The sequence below is a fragment of the Haemaphysalis longicornis genome, unplaced genomic scaffold (assembly GCF_048455015.1).
Source record: "Haemaphysalis longicornis isolate Haplotype H1 unplaced genomic scaffold, Haemaphysalis longicornis Haplotype H1 scaffold_13, whole genome shotgun sequence".
NCBI lineage: Eukaryota > Metazoa > Arthropoda > Arachnida > Ixodida > Ixodidae > Haemaphysalis > Haemaphysalis longicornis.
The window spans coordinates 84,795,322-84,808,052 of NW_027526233.1; positions in this window are offsets into that span (position 1 = coordinate 84,795,322).

The window sequence follows — 12,731 nt, forward strand, 5'->3', positions numbered from 1 at the left end:
CTTCGCATCGGCTCTGGTTCAAGGATCAACCTCTGGCGGAACTCCACTTTTGCGTTCTGACACAACGCTCCCGTAGTGTTCCTTAATTCACCAGGGTTACGTTGATACCAAGCGCGATGCCGTAAGTGCGTTTTTTTTCACTTTGCGGCCATTTAAGCTACCAAAGAAGCGGCCGCCTCGCTAAGCCTGGCGCACTAGCGGTGCAGCCTATCCCGCACCTGGACAGTCACGACGCTCTAGATGGCGAATGCGACGTCGCGCCGTCGCTGGAGAAGCCCACCAGTCGAACGGCGGATCGGAGGATGAGGATATGGAAACCCGCGACAGCCAAGACGCCTCTGCACATTCCGAGGAAGACGAAACAACTAGTCCGCCCTGGATTCTCGTCCAGCGCCCCATAGATGAGCGGCTCATTACTGCACAGCAGCTATTGGCTGAAACGCCGGAGCCCTCCCTTCGCAAAATCCGGCCCTTAGCGCGGAAACCCCCATGCCTACACTACCTGCGAAAGATCTGAAGCTGGCATTTCGGCCACGCAACGGTCTAAGCCTTGTAAGGGTGAGCCACCCAAAAATACTAATGGCTATATCAACTGAGGCAAACCTACCTGTTGGAGGAGTGAACGTTACGATGCGCTTAGACGGGGACCAAAACGTCCTTGTCATGAGTGCCCCTTATGTAACAACAGCTATGACGCTAAGCAATATCAAGAAATTAACCATTGATGGGAAGTGTTACGAGGTAGCGTCATACGCACCATCTCCAGACAACTCCTACAAAGGGGTCATTTATAACATCGACTTTGATACAACCCCCGACACGGTCGTCAAACGCATCGAGGATCCAGGTTGTGAAGTTTTGACCTCAATAGGCTTAGAAACATCGAAGCAATGGTGATCACATTCTGTGGCAAGCGCGTGGCCTATTAAGTCAACTACAGTGGTATCCCGGTTTGGTGCTACCTCTACGAGAGAACAGTGCCCTATTGGCGCAAATGGAACGAGACCTGTCACAGGGAGGATGTGTGCCCGCAACCCTCTACCGCGCCGAGGTGGGGTAAATATGGGCTCGCCTTAGGAAGTTCCACCCGCAGTGCATCTTGTGCGGGGGCTCCCACCCGACGGTGGGCATGTCTTGCGGTACCTGCACACATGTGAATCGGTACCTGCACACGGTACCGATTCAACGGTACCTGCACACTTGTGAATCGTCAAAAGCCTTAGCGCCAACAGCAACAGTCCTCCGGACATACCCATTCTCCCTCCCGTGAACTCTCTGGTGTTAGTTCGCACTTTCGCCATTCTCTTTTATCAACGAGGCACCATGCCACCCAGCGAAGGAGCATCTCTAAGCACCATTCCAGGTCAAGGCTGAGGACCTTATCAAGGAAACGGACGCCTTCCCCGGACAGAACTCCAAGTGAAGGCCGGAAGACGTATAGCGGGCGAACAAGCAAGCCAGCTTCGTATACCTTACCACAGGTCAGCTGGGCACAGGTTACCTCTCCCAAAGGTCTCCACGCAGCAATCACTCCAGAACTATATAGGGAGCGCGCCAATAGTGCACGAGTAGCCGAAGAAAACGCACCCTCAAGAAGAAGCTTGCTAATGCGAGCCGAACATTTGGCGCTTCGAATCAAAATTCGTAAAATAGACAAAACACTCAACAAGGCAGATGCCCAATCCCCACCCCTCGTCAAACGTAAACAGAAAGAAAAAAAACGAACCGACATCTCCAGACCCCTCACATCAATTGGCAACCGTAACACCTAGCGACCAGGAGGGTCTCCCTCCTGTGCCATATGCAACCGTCCAAGAGCTAATGGATATGGAAACCAAGACTGTCCAAGCCATGCAGGCGGCAACTCAACAGGCAGGTGCAACACCCAGCGACCCGGAGGGTCTCCTTCCAGCGGCTTATGCTACCTTCCAAGATGTAACGGATATGGAAACCACGACGATCGACGCCCTACAGGCTACTATATACAGCAGCCTACATACCGATCAATGCAGCAGCACTTGCCAGTTATTCAACGAGACATCGGAACCCAGCAGCAGAAATTTGATGATTACATTCAAGAAAGCTTTGCGAGGCTAAAGGGACGCTTGTTTGCTTTGAGGCCAGGCACCTCTGGCCTCACCTCTGGCCCACCCCTTATGGTTCTATAAATATGCAAACCCCAGAGGCAACCTGCTCTACTAACTTATTGAAGACATGTTCCTCACACTTATAAACAATAGCACGAAGCGTACAAGAATCGGCACGAGCTCGACAAGAGACACGAATTCCGATCTCATTTTCATAAAAAACATCCACCATGCTACTTGCACCAATTTGAACAAATACCATGGCAGTGATCATGCTTTACTAACCACCACTCTACATGGGTTGGAATGCAAGGTCAGTACTGGTTTAGCCCGTCTAACGGACGGGACAAAGCTAAGAGAAACACGAGTGGTAAGACAACAACTGGACGAAGCTAAGAGAAACACGAGCGGTAAGACAACAAAGCAAGAAAGACCATTCCTCGATCATCCAAGAATGCATCCGGCAGTTACCTCGCCGTTACCCATACCAAAACATTACAGACTTTAGCTATTACTCCTTGCATCGACGCCTTTCTCAACATATGTGAAGCCCGGCGAAGCCTGTTGAACAGGTGATAAAAACATCTCATGAATCACAAACACAAAAAGCGCATGGCTCTACTCACTGGCAAGACAATAAAATACGCAAACAAGATAGCGAGAGAAAATTGGGTGACCCTTCGGGAAGCGCTTTGAGGCACACTAAGCACATTAAAAACTTGGAGACTGTTCTGGAATTTGATCAGTCCGACAAGCTTTAGGACGGAATTTCACCACAACATGATCAGAGTATTCACAAATTCCGAGGAAGTGAAGCGGATCTCCTTTTGGCTCTAAATGCACTGTACTTGCCTGCGCAAACGTCGGAGCCATTGCGGCCATACACCGGCAGCCAAAACCGTGCTTCTCGACGCGTATCTCCATCTTCACGAAGATACCGCAGCCATTCAAAATCTGAAGCGCTACACGGCTCCAGAAATTTACCAAATTACTAACAAAGCACTCACCAATCTCGACGACCGTTTGCTGCTAGAACTTACCGCCCACCTCAACAAAGTTTCAAAGGCTGGCGCCCTACCCGAGGATTGGAAAACAGCGGAGGTCCGCCTCATATCAAAACCAGGCAAACCTCCAGCCTTTGAAAACTTGAGACCTATCTCTCTCACTTCGCGTGTGGGAATACTCTTAGAGCATGTGGTTCTCAACAGACTGCAACCGTATCTGGAAGACTCAGGTAAAATCCCGCCAACGATGGTGGGATTTCGAGTCTTAGTGTATCTTAGTTCAGCTTAAAGAGGAAGTGATTGCCCCTGCGACTCGTGCCTCACGCACTGCCATCCCCGCATTAGACGTTAAAGGGGAGCTTCATAACATCCAGCACAGAGAAATTTTGCACAGGTTGAACACACTGCGATGTGGAGCCGGGGTATACATCTTAAGAGATTTTCTGTCTGGAAGGAAAGCTGTGTTAAAACTCGGAGAGAACGCTTTGGACCCCTTCTTATTAGTTTGGGGCGGAACACCATAGGGGGCTGTATTGTCTCCCATCCTTTTCAATATTACCCTGCTAGGCCTCCCGCCACTCCTCGACAACATCCCGGGGATCCACCATGTTCTATACGCTAGGTCGATCGGTGAGTTAGAGAGCCGCCTACAAGAGGCAGCGGATGTGGTGGCGGCCTATGCAAAGTAATGTGGTCTCAGCTGCGCTTCTGGGAAGACTGAGATACTCCTGGTTTCACCGCGCCACACAGCCACTAGGTTCACGCACTATCACCTTACGCCTAGAGGGTCATATCATGGCGCCATCTCCAAGCGTGAAGATCCTGGGCATGACATTCCAGGCGGATCGTTCCAACACCCTTCTGATTAACGAGCTTAAAACCACAACAGTCCAGGTTACTTATATGATACGACGAGTCACGATCAAAACCAAGGGTATATTGGAAGCCGACACGCTTCGCCTTGTCTAGGCGGTAGTCGTGTCTAGGATTATACCTTACGCCCTGCTTAAAGCCACAGATCTTGAGAAAATAAACGTCTTCATAAAGAAGGCGTACAAGTCAGCCATGGATCTCTCGGCAAGCACCTAAACTGAGCGATTACTCCGAGTTGGCATCCACAGGAGTCGAGGAGTTAATAGAGGATATTAGAGTTAATAGAGCTTAAAATTAGGAGCAAGCGAAACGTGGAGGTTCATCCTCTCACACCTGGCGCTGTCGGCTCCGCTCAGCCACCCATCTCTCCTTACTGGAAACGTACCCCAGTCCATTAGAGAACACTTCTTAGTGCCCGTCTATCCACGCAATATGCACCCTGTGCATCATGAGTATCGCAGAGAAGCCCGAGCGCGGACTATCTAGATTGTACAGAGATGCATCATCTACCACATACACAGACACAGCCTGTTACCCCAGAAGAGCAGGCATGGCAGCCCCCGTCGTTTTAAATAAGCAGCACAGTTGAAGCATCTCAATCCCCGAACACAACCCTCGCCAAGCCAAAGATTAGCACTTGCGCATAGCCAACGCGACGCCAAAGTTATCATCTCAGACTCCCAGCAGGCGCGCTGCAAGTTTGCCAATGGTTGCTTGCACGTCCCAACACTTTGACTAATCAACCAGAGACCACCAACAAGACTAGTCAGGATTGTATGGGCACCAGCTTAAAGCGGAATCCCCGGCAAGAAGATCGCCAACCTCGTGGCTCGAGATTTGACCCGCTTAGCCAGCGCTGGTGAAGCCGAAGCCGAGCCGGAGTTCATGGAGCCTGTAGCCTGTTGTCACCTGCCTGGAAATCACGAAGCAATAAATCTGTCCCGTAAAACGCACTCTTCACTTCAGAAATGCTACCAAGGGATCAAGAAAGATTATTGCGTGTACTGCAGGTCAATATCTTCCCACATCTCATCAGACTTCACCTCTTTGACCGGACACGCTTTTCTTCACTTTGTCGCTTCTGTGGACAGCCTCGGACTCTGAGACACATACTGGGCGGCTACGATAAGTCTAACCTGGACACCCTTAACATCCAAATTTCACGGAGCTTGGGAAAGAGCCTTGGCCAGCTCCGGCCTCGAAGATCAGCTGCGTCTGCTGGAAAGGCCTTTGACGTGGCCCGAGATCAAGGCATCCTGGAATGAGGACGCCTCTTTTAATTACTTCCTTTATTTTATTAAAGTTTATTCTCTCTCTCCCGCTTGGCAGAAGCCAAGGATTCTTTGAGAAAAAAATAAGTCCTTCCCCAGCATCGTATCCTTAGTTACGAAGGGAAGAATTTAAATCAGTTCAGCGCTACGTCGGAAACGTTGTGCCCGTACAGGGCTGGGAATACGAAGGCGGCCGAGAGTTACACAAGTAGCATCGCTAAAATTTAAATAGCTCGATAACCGCTGAAAACACAGAAAAAATGGGCTCCAATCTATGCTGTGAAGGTGGTTTGAATGCAAAGCTTTAACCGGAGACCTCAACAACTGCACATGAACGTCACTTCAATTTGCACACGTGGCTTTACAAAGAGTGAAAGAGATTCTGCCAGCCGTTACCTGAAATTCGCGTGGGCGCCGCCCCGAACACAGCAGCAGCGTCTGCGACAGCCGGGCTAGGGCTAGGGCGGTGGAAGGCGCCGCTGGAGTCCGGACGTGAGTCGGGTGAAAGAAAATCGAGGAGCGTCTTTTCAAAGGTGACGCAGCGAAACCTAGCCATCCTGAAGTGCTAGCTTGGGGCTACACCGCCGCGCCATGTAAATGCAGACACCAAAACAATTCGGCATGTGGGCTTAGTGATTCCCATTTATACCGTTTTAAACTACAGTAATCCCGCGTGATAACGAAATCGCTTTACTCGAAATATCGCTTCATTCGAAATTTCTTCTTGTCGCAATGCAAACCCGTGTATTTTAGGCCGCATTACTCGAAGCGCACAAAGAGCTTGACCCGCTTAGATCGAAGTGGCGAGTGGAGGCATCGCCGAGCGCCGGCGACCCAGCCGCGAGTCAGGCTGCCAACATGGAGGGTCAACGCCAGCTGCTGTTTCCCGCGTGATTTTCTCGAGTCGGTTCTGCTCGATTCGCGCCAAACGACTTTTGAGGAAAGGCCCGAATGCGGGGTATAACCATCGAATTTTGTTCCTAAGCACTGGACAATGGCGTGGTCGCGATGGCGCGCAAACACAGAAACTCGAACCGTAGACTCAGCAGTGACGTTACAACGGGGCGCCAAAAAACTCTTGTTTTGCAAACTTCAAGGCTACACACCTGGGGAACTGATTACCCAGTAATCGTGCAAAGCCCCGAAAGCAAAGCCGGATAGTTTTCAAAATTGCGCTGTGTACCCAAAACGGGGGCTAATCGTTTCTTTTTTTTTTTGGAGTTCAACAAAACCAACCTCAGACTCGAGCCACGGCATTTTGCGTCGCTTTCCAGCGCAAAACTCTCGTAGCGTTCCCTGACAGGCAAAGAGGTAGGATTTCTCGCTAATAGGTAGAAGGTGAGCTCGAGAAGTTTGCGTTGGATGATGCTGCCGCTCCTGTGGTCGTCCCAGCGACAGATGCGGGGATAATTGACACGTTTGTTGGTGGCCCCGACGAGGACGAAGAGCCGGCAAATGAAGGTCCAGGTAAACTGCCAACTATAGTAGAGATGCGGGAGTACCTAATGCTGCTGCGAAATAAAGTTGGATGCAAGTGCGGCGTCCACAGCTTCTTGCAATGCTCGGGCAAATTGGAGCAGGGGTTGTTCGGCCCCCGCAAGAACTTGAAACAGCCAAAGCTCACTGCCTTTTTTTCCACCTGAATAAACTTTTCTTTCAGTGAAAATATTGTATTTTGGTTCCTCGCAGTTTTTTTTTTATTAAAGCTGAAATTGTTCAGCTTTTCTCTAGTAGTCGCTTATATCAAAATACCGCTTATAACGAAAATTCTAGCTGTGTGTCTAACATTGTTATAACGAGTGATTACTGGAGGTTAGAACGTTTGACAATTGCGAGTACCCCGAGAAAACTTTTATAAGTGCTATTTATCAGAAACAGTTGCTACTTTCCCCTTTTGTAATACCTCTTAAAACAATTGAATTGATATTACCAAATTAGAAAATGGAGACCCATTCTTTGCAGGGAGTGCGCAAAAGGTAGCGTTTCTCTGGCGGCCACATGTCTGTACGTAGTTTGCAAGTTTTGTTTGCCCACCCTGGAACCAATCTTTAAAGTATGTTATGCAGGATGTGCTTTCGAACAAGGAGCGTAATGCTATTGATAAGAATTTCAAAAAGTACCCACTGAAACATTCCAGTGTGAAGAAACCGTGCGTTGCGCAAGCTAAATTTGGATACCCGCAGCACTAGAGTTATTGGGGAAAAAGATACTCTGGAGGCTTTATTCTCGGCCAAGACCCACAAGCAAGATATTCCCTAAAGGGTAATAGTTACGCAGCGGGGTTCTTCGCTTGGCGCTGTTTGTACGTCCCTTCAAAAGCAATTGCGGTTTCTGGCGATCCAAGATCCTTTTCTTGTGACCGGGTCTGAGCATGCAGGGGAATATTTCTCTGCTGAAAAACCTAGTGATTGCTCTGTTTTTGGTATTGACGTGGTAGACCCCCTTTAATCTATTCCCCATGCCAGTTTACCCACATGGGCTAAACAGTGTATTACGAATCACAATGACGAAGAGAAGTTTGTTAATATTTTTGGTATGTCTCTTGGGAGCTTTCTCGAACTGTTAAATTTTTATTTGAAGTCCACCCTAGTTTCTTGGGGGAGAAGGCTTACACTCAAATTTCAGGTTTTGTATTGAATCGCATGTGGCTCCTCTACTTAGCGCCACTTTTTTGAGCATCCTGGACACTGTCCTGAAGAAGCAACTGGAAGAGCTAGTTTTCCAGGCTTTCAGGTACGTTGATAAATAGGTCTTGCTCCTAAGGATATTTAGTTTTCAGAAACATGCGCATAACATTTTGAAGGTGTTTTAGGAAAATAGTCAGGGTCTGGCGTTTAAAAGTGAGGTTCCCCAGGGGGAGTCATCCAGTTTTTGGACTCACATCTGACTGCACAAGATTAGCGCGTCTGCTGGATGGATGACCCCAGGTCTAACAAGCCCCCATTGTGTAATTCTTCTTGCCACTGAAAAGTGGTAAAAACAGTCATTGCTGTCAATAGCCTGAAGTTGTCTCTCACAAAGTGGTCGTCCACAACATGGGTACTAGTTTTGCGCATCAGATAGATAGAGCAAAAACACTGGCTTCTCTGAAAATACCCTTCTGTTTGCTACCAAAAACATTTGACAAAGTTGACGCATTATGGAAGATCTACAAGTGAAAAAGAATCCCGGGAATAGTGTGCTGTAATACCGTATCTTCGTGCAATTTCGCCGAGAATGAAGAAGATAGTAGGCAGGTTTAATGTTAATGTGTTATTTTCAGCTAACAATAAATTAGATAGGCTTATACCCAGAAATGACGATAAGCTGTCCAGAAAAGGTGATTCCCAACAAAAGGGTTGTGGTGTTAAGCACAAGGCTCAGTTTGTTTAGTGCCGATGCAATGTCGTGTTCTGCATACCTTTGAAATGCAAAAAGAAAGTACATCGGACCCACCATGGTGGCTCAGTGGCTAAGGCGTTGTGCTGCTGAGGATGAGGTCGCGGGTTCGATTCCCGGCAGCGGCGGCCGCTTTTTTGATGGAGGCAAAAATTAAAAACGCCTATTTTGTATGAGATTTAGGCGCACGTGAAGATCCCAAGGTGGCCAAAATTCATTCGGAGCCCTTCACTACGACGCGCCTCATCGCCTGCGTTGCATCGGTGTGTTAAATCCTACAATCAAACAATCAAGACAGTACATCGGGCAAACAGGGCGATGTCTGAATGATCGCTTGGGCGAACATCGAAACACCCTCAAGGGCACGCTCACGTCACATTTATCATCTAATTGTAGATGTTGCGGCTGCTACCCGTTGTTTAATAGTACCGCGGTTTTGATGACTCACAAAGACAGGAGAACAAGGGAGATAGCTGAAGCCTTTTTAATAAAGTATTCAGAAGTATATACTAGATGCCTGTCCATATCGCTATTGGTCTGCAAGGTAGCCTATCTGGACAGATGTTAAATCAGTGGTTGTTCTGTGCCCACGTGAGATATACGTCCGCATTCTCATGGTCAAACACGCTCTGATATACTTTTTCACTGCTTAATAAACGTTTCAATTGATAGTCAGCGCTGGTGTTGTTGTTGTCTTTATTTACTGGTTTTTGCGTGCTGTTTCACTACAATGAAGCCGTGTCAAGCCGTTAGTCAAGCCGTGCGAAGCCATCGCGCAATGGACAACGAAGCTGCGCAAAAACAGGCCCCAAAACAACCGTCGTTGAAGCGGACCACAAAGCCGCACCGCCAACGCCGCGAGCAGGCACTTCCGTGCGGGGAATGCTGGGTAAATTCGCCACGCCATCTACAGCGTGCTCCGCGAGTGAAACCCTCCGTCCCACTTGCTCCCGCCGCCCCGTCCGCCGCTTTGGGAGTTTGTTGTACCGCACGCCACGAAAGAACCCTTGGCTGGTAGAGCGAAAAAGTTTTGCATTAAACTACAATCACTTGGTGTTACCGCCCGAGCACGGCTACCTTGCTATGTAATCGGTTCTTATGTGCACTATACGGTAATAGTCAATGCACCCCTGTCGTAATCCCGGAGTTTACGGACTTTAAAGGGCACAGGGTGGCCTAACCTTTGCGCAGGCCTGCCGAAAGATCAGCGTTGTCGCCGGAGCGCACGATACGCAGCTTCCTCAATAAAATGGCGTTAAAAAGCGAGGAAAGACCCTACTACACCTTCAGCGGCATTATTTTCTAGCTAAGCTTCAAAGTAGCAATTTTTTCGTGGCAACACACCTGAGCATAGCAGTGGCTTGCTTTTGCAGCCACCAGACATCAGTGGATCTCTAATTACTAAGACAGTTTTTAACCATTCCTTCAGAACCGCGCTCCTAACAAGCAAAACCAACAACCACTGACTCAATAGACAGCTTCAGTTTCAAGTGCGTACAGAGTTCACGCACGCAAACGTCAAAGGTATTCGTACACTACGCGCATGCAGTTTCAAAGCCCTTATCATTACATGTAGGCAACGCACCGCGCGCATAAGGCGCTTTGATGTTGCACTGGAAAAAAACTGAAAAAGAAGATATTGTACTAGATATTCTCGGTGTAGTGTTTTCGGACTACTTGACAACTCGAAAGTGCCCATAGTCTGGAAAAATGCCAACATTATTCCCATTCATAAGAAGGCAGATCCCAAAGACCTCAGAAATTAAACACCCATCAGCCTAACCTCAGTTCCTTACGAGCTCTGTATTAAAGTTATAGTCACCCACATACCTGACAGCCTGGGTACCCGAAAATGTAGAGAGCAGGCTGAGTTTCAGAAATGGTACTCAACCACGAATCTCATACATGTCGTCAATGAAGTGATCGGAAAATCTGCTTAATGCACAAAACCCTGTACATGGCATTTATATGTTATGAGAAAGCGTTTGATTCCGTACTTACTGCATCCGTTCTAGAAGCACGAAAGGACAGGGTGCAGAGACCTCCATAGGACTTCATGAAGACATATATAAGAATGCCCGTGCAGGATATTCTTCACAAGCACAGTGATATATTCGTGATCCGACAGGGAGATACTATTCCTAAGACTATCCACAGCGTGCCTGGAGGAAATACTAAGAAAGATCGACGGGGCAACACTTCACTAAAAATAAACAGGGAATACTTGAACAATTTGAGGTTACCGGACAACCTAGTCTTGATGAGTAAAACTGCAGTACACCTGCAAACAATGCTTTAGGAACTATAACCAGAAAGCATGGCCATGGGGCTAAACATTCTTGTGAATAAATTTAAAGTAATGAGCAATAAGCATGCCAAAAACCTTTTCTTCCTGTCAAGAAAACAAAGTGTTAGTGGAGATGATGATGAACAAACGTTTATTATAGAACAAACAGCCAAGGGAAGGAGGTGTGGTCAGCCATCTATGTCTAGGAGGCCGCGAGAGGACCGCGCCGTCACCGTCCGGTCGACCAGCATAGCTGATCTTCACGGTCGGAACTGGTCAGCAGCCTCTAGCACTGCTCAGTGGAAGGGGTGGGGGTCAGTCGGGGAAGTAGGGGTGGAGAGTGCGAGCAACCAATGACAAGATGGAAAGTGTCTAGTGCGGTATTACATGGTTGAAAGGTTTCTGGGTAGAGCATTGGAGCAATGTGGTGAAGTAGTGTACAGTTGTAGTAAGCATGTGTTGTAGGTGTCGCCAGGTGTATGCTTGGGCGTGCATAGGGAGGGGGTATGGCGGAGGATATTTGTAGCGGAGTTGCCTGTAGTGGAACCGAATGGCGTCAGTGGTGATCAGGCCGTCGGTGGTTATGTCTTCCGTGGGGCACGATTCGGATGCCGAGGATACCAGGTTGTGCATCTCGCGGGCTGCAGCATGGGGCTGCTGCATTCCCCACCAGGCCGGTGCTAGAAGTACTCCAAATTATTGTGATGAATAGTTGAGGGGGGAGCTTTTGCAGAAGGAGAATAGCTGCGAGAGGAGCTTGTTTATGATGGTAGTGTAGGCATGCCTGGAGAGAGTCGTGACAATCGTGAGGGGGTTTTCTCTGCGGTGCGTGGTAGCGGCATGAGCTATGGCAATAAATACAGGGGTAGTAGAGGAGTTTCCCCGATACGTGGCAGACCTCATCGTGTTACATGCAGATTCGAGAGTCACAACTGTGTTACGCCGGTCAAGGTGAGTACACGCGATATCTGTATATCGGACGTGAGGATCACTGTCAAGTCTTCTTTGTAGCATTCGGTCACGAGCTAGTCTTGTGCCCCTTTTGTGACTTGCGTGCATGTGCCTCGGGATAGGGGCGATGTGAAGTCTTTGACGCACAGAAATGGGGATCGAGTAGGGCCTGTCCTGGGCTTTTTGGATATCATATCCCAGAAGACCGAGCAGGTGTCCTGTTGGAGTAAGTTGAAGGCGATGGATTCGAGTCGTTCTTCAAGACACTCCGGAACAGAACTTTGAGTACACAATTCGAGGAGTTTATTGGTAGGCGTAAAGGTGGGCAGATTGTGTTGTGTGTTAATGCCGAGACGCAAGGGAAACCCGAGCCGACGGCGCGCAGCCGCCGACCGGCTCACTCGACCAAGGAATTATGAAGGCGCGACGCGGGGAGGGGAACTAGAAAATAAAGGCGCTCTAAGACTGAATGCCAAACGTGTCGGTGGTACGCCTCTGGCACTCCGTGAACAGTACATGGTGGCAGCGTATGTTCTAACCTGCTACGAAAAGACCGATGGTGGGGTCGCAAGCCCAGAAGGGGAAATAGCTGTGTCCTGTTTCCAATGCATGCATCTGGAGGAATTTACTTTCGCAAGCACAAGTGAGTGGCCGCAATGAAGGGGCGTTTTTAGCGTTTTTGCATCGTGAGTGACCTCGCCTCAAAATGCGCGCTGGAGCAAGTCTACGCATTGGTCTACTTTATGGGCGACAAGGCAGAAGACATACTTGCCTCATTCAAGTTGACAGAGGAACAGAACAACAGCTACAACGATGTTTTGTAGGCATTGGAGAACCACTTCGTAGTTCGAAGAAATGTAGTGTACGAAACAGCAACAGT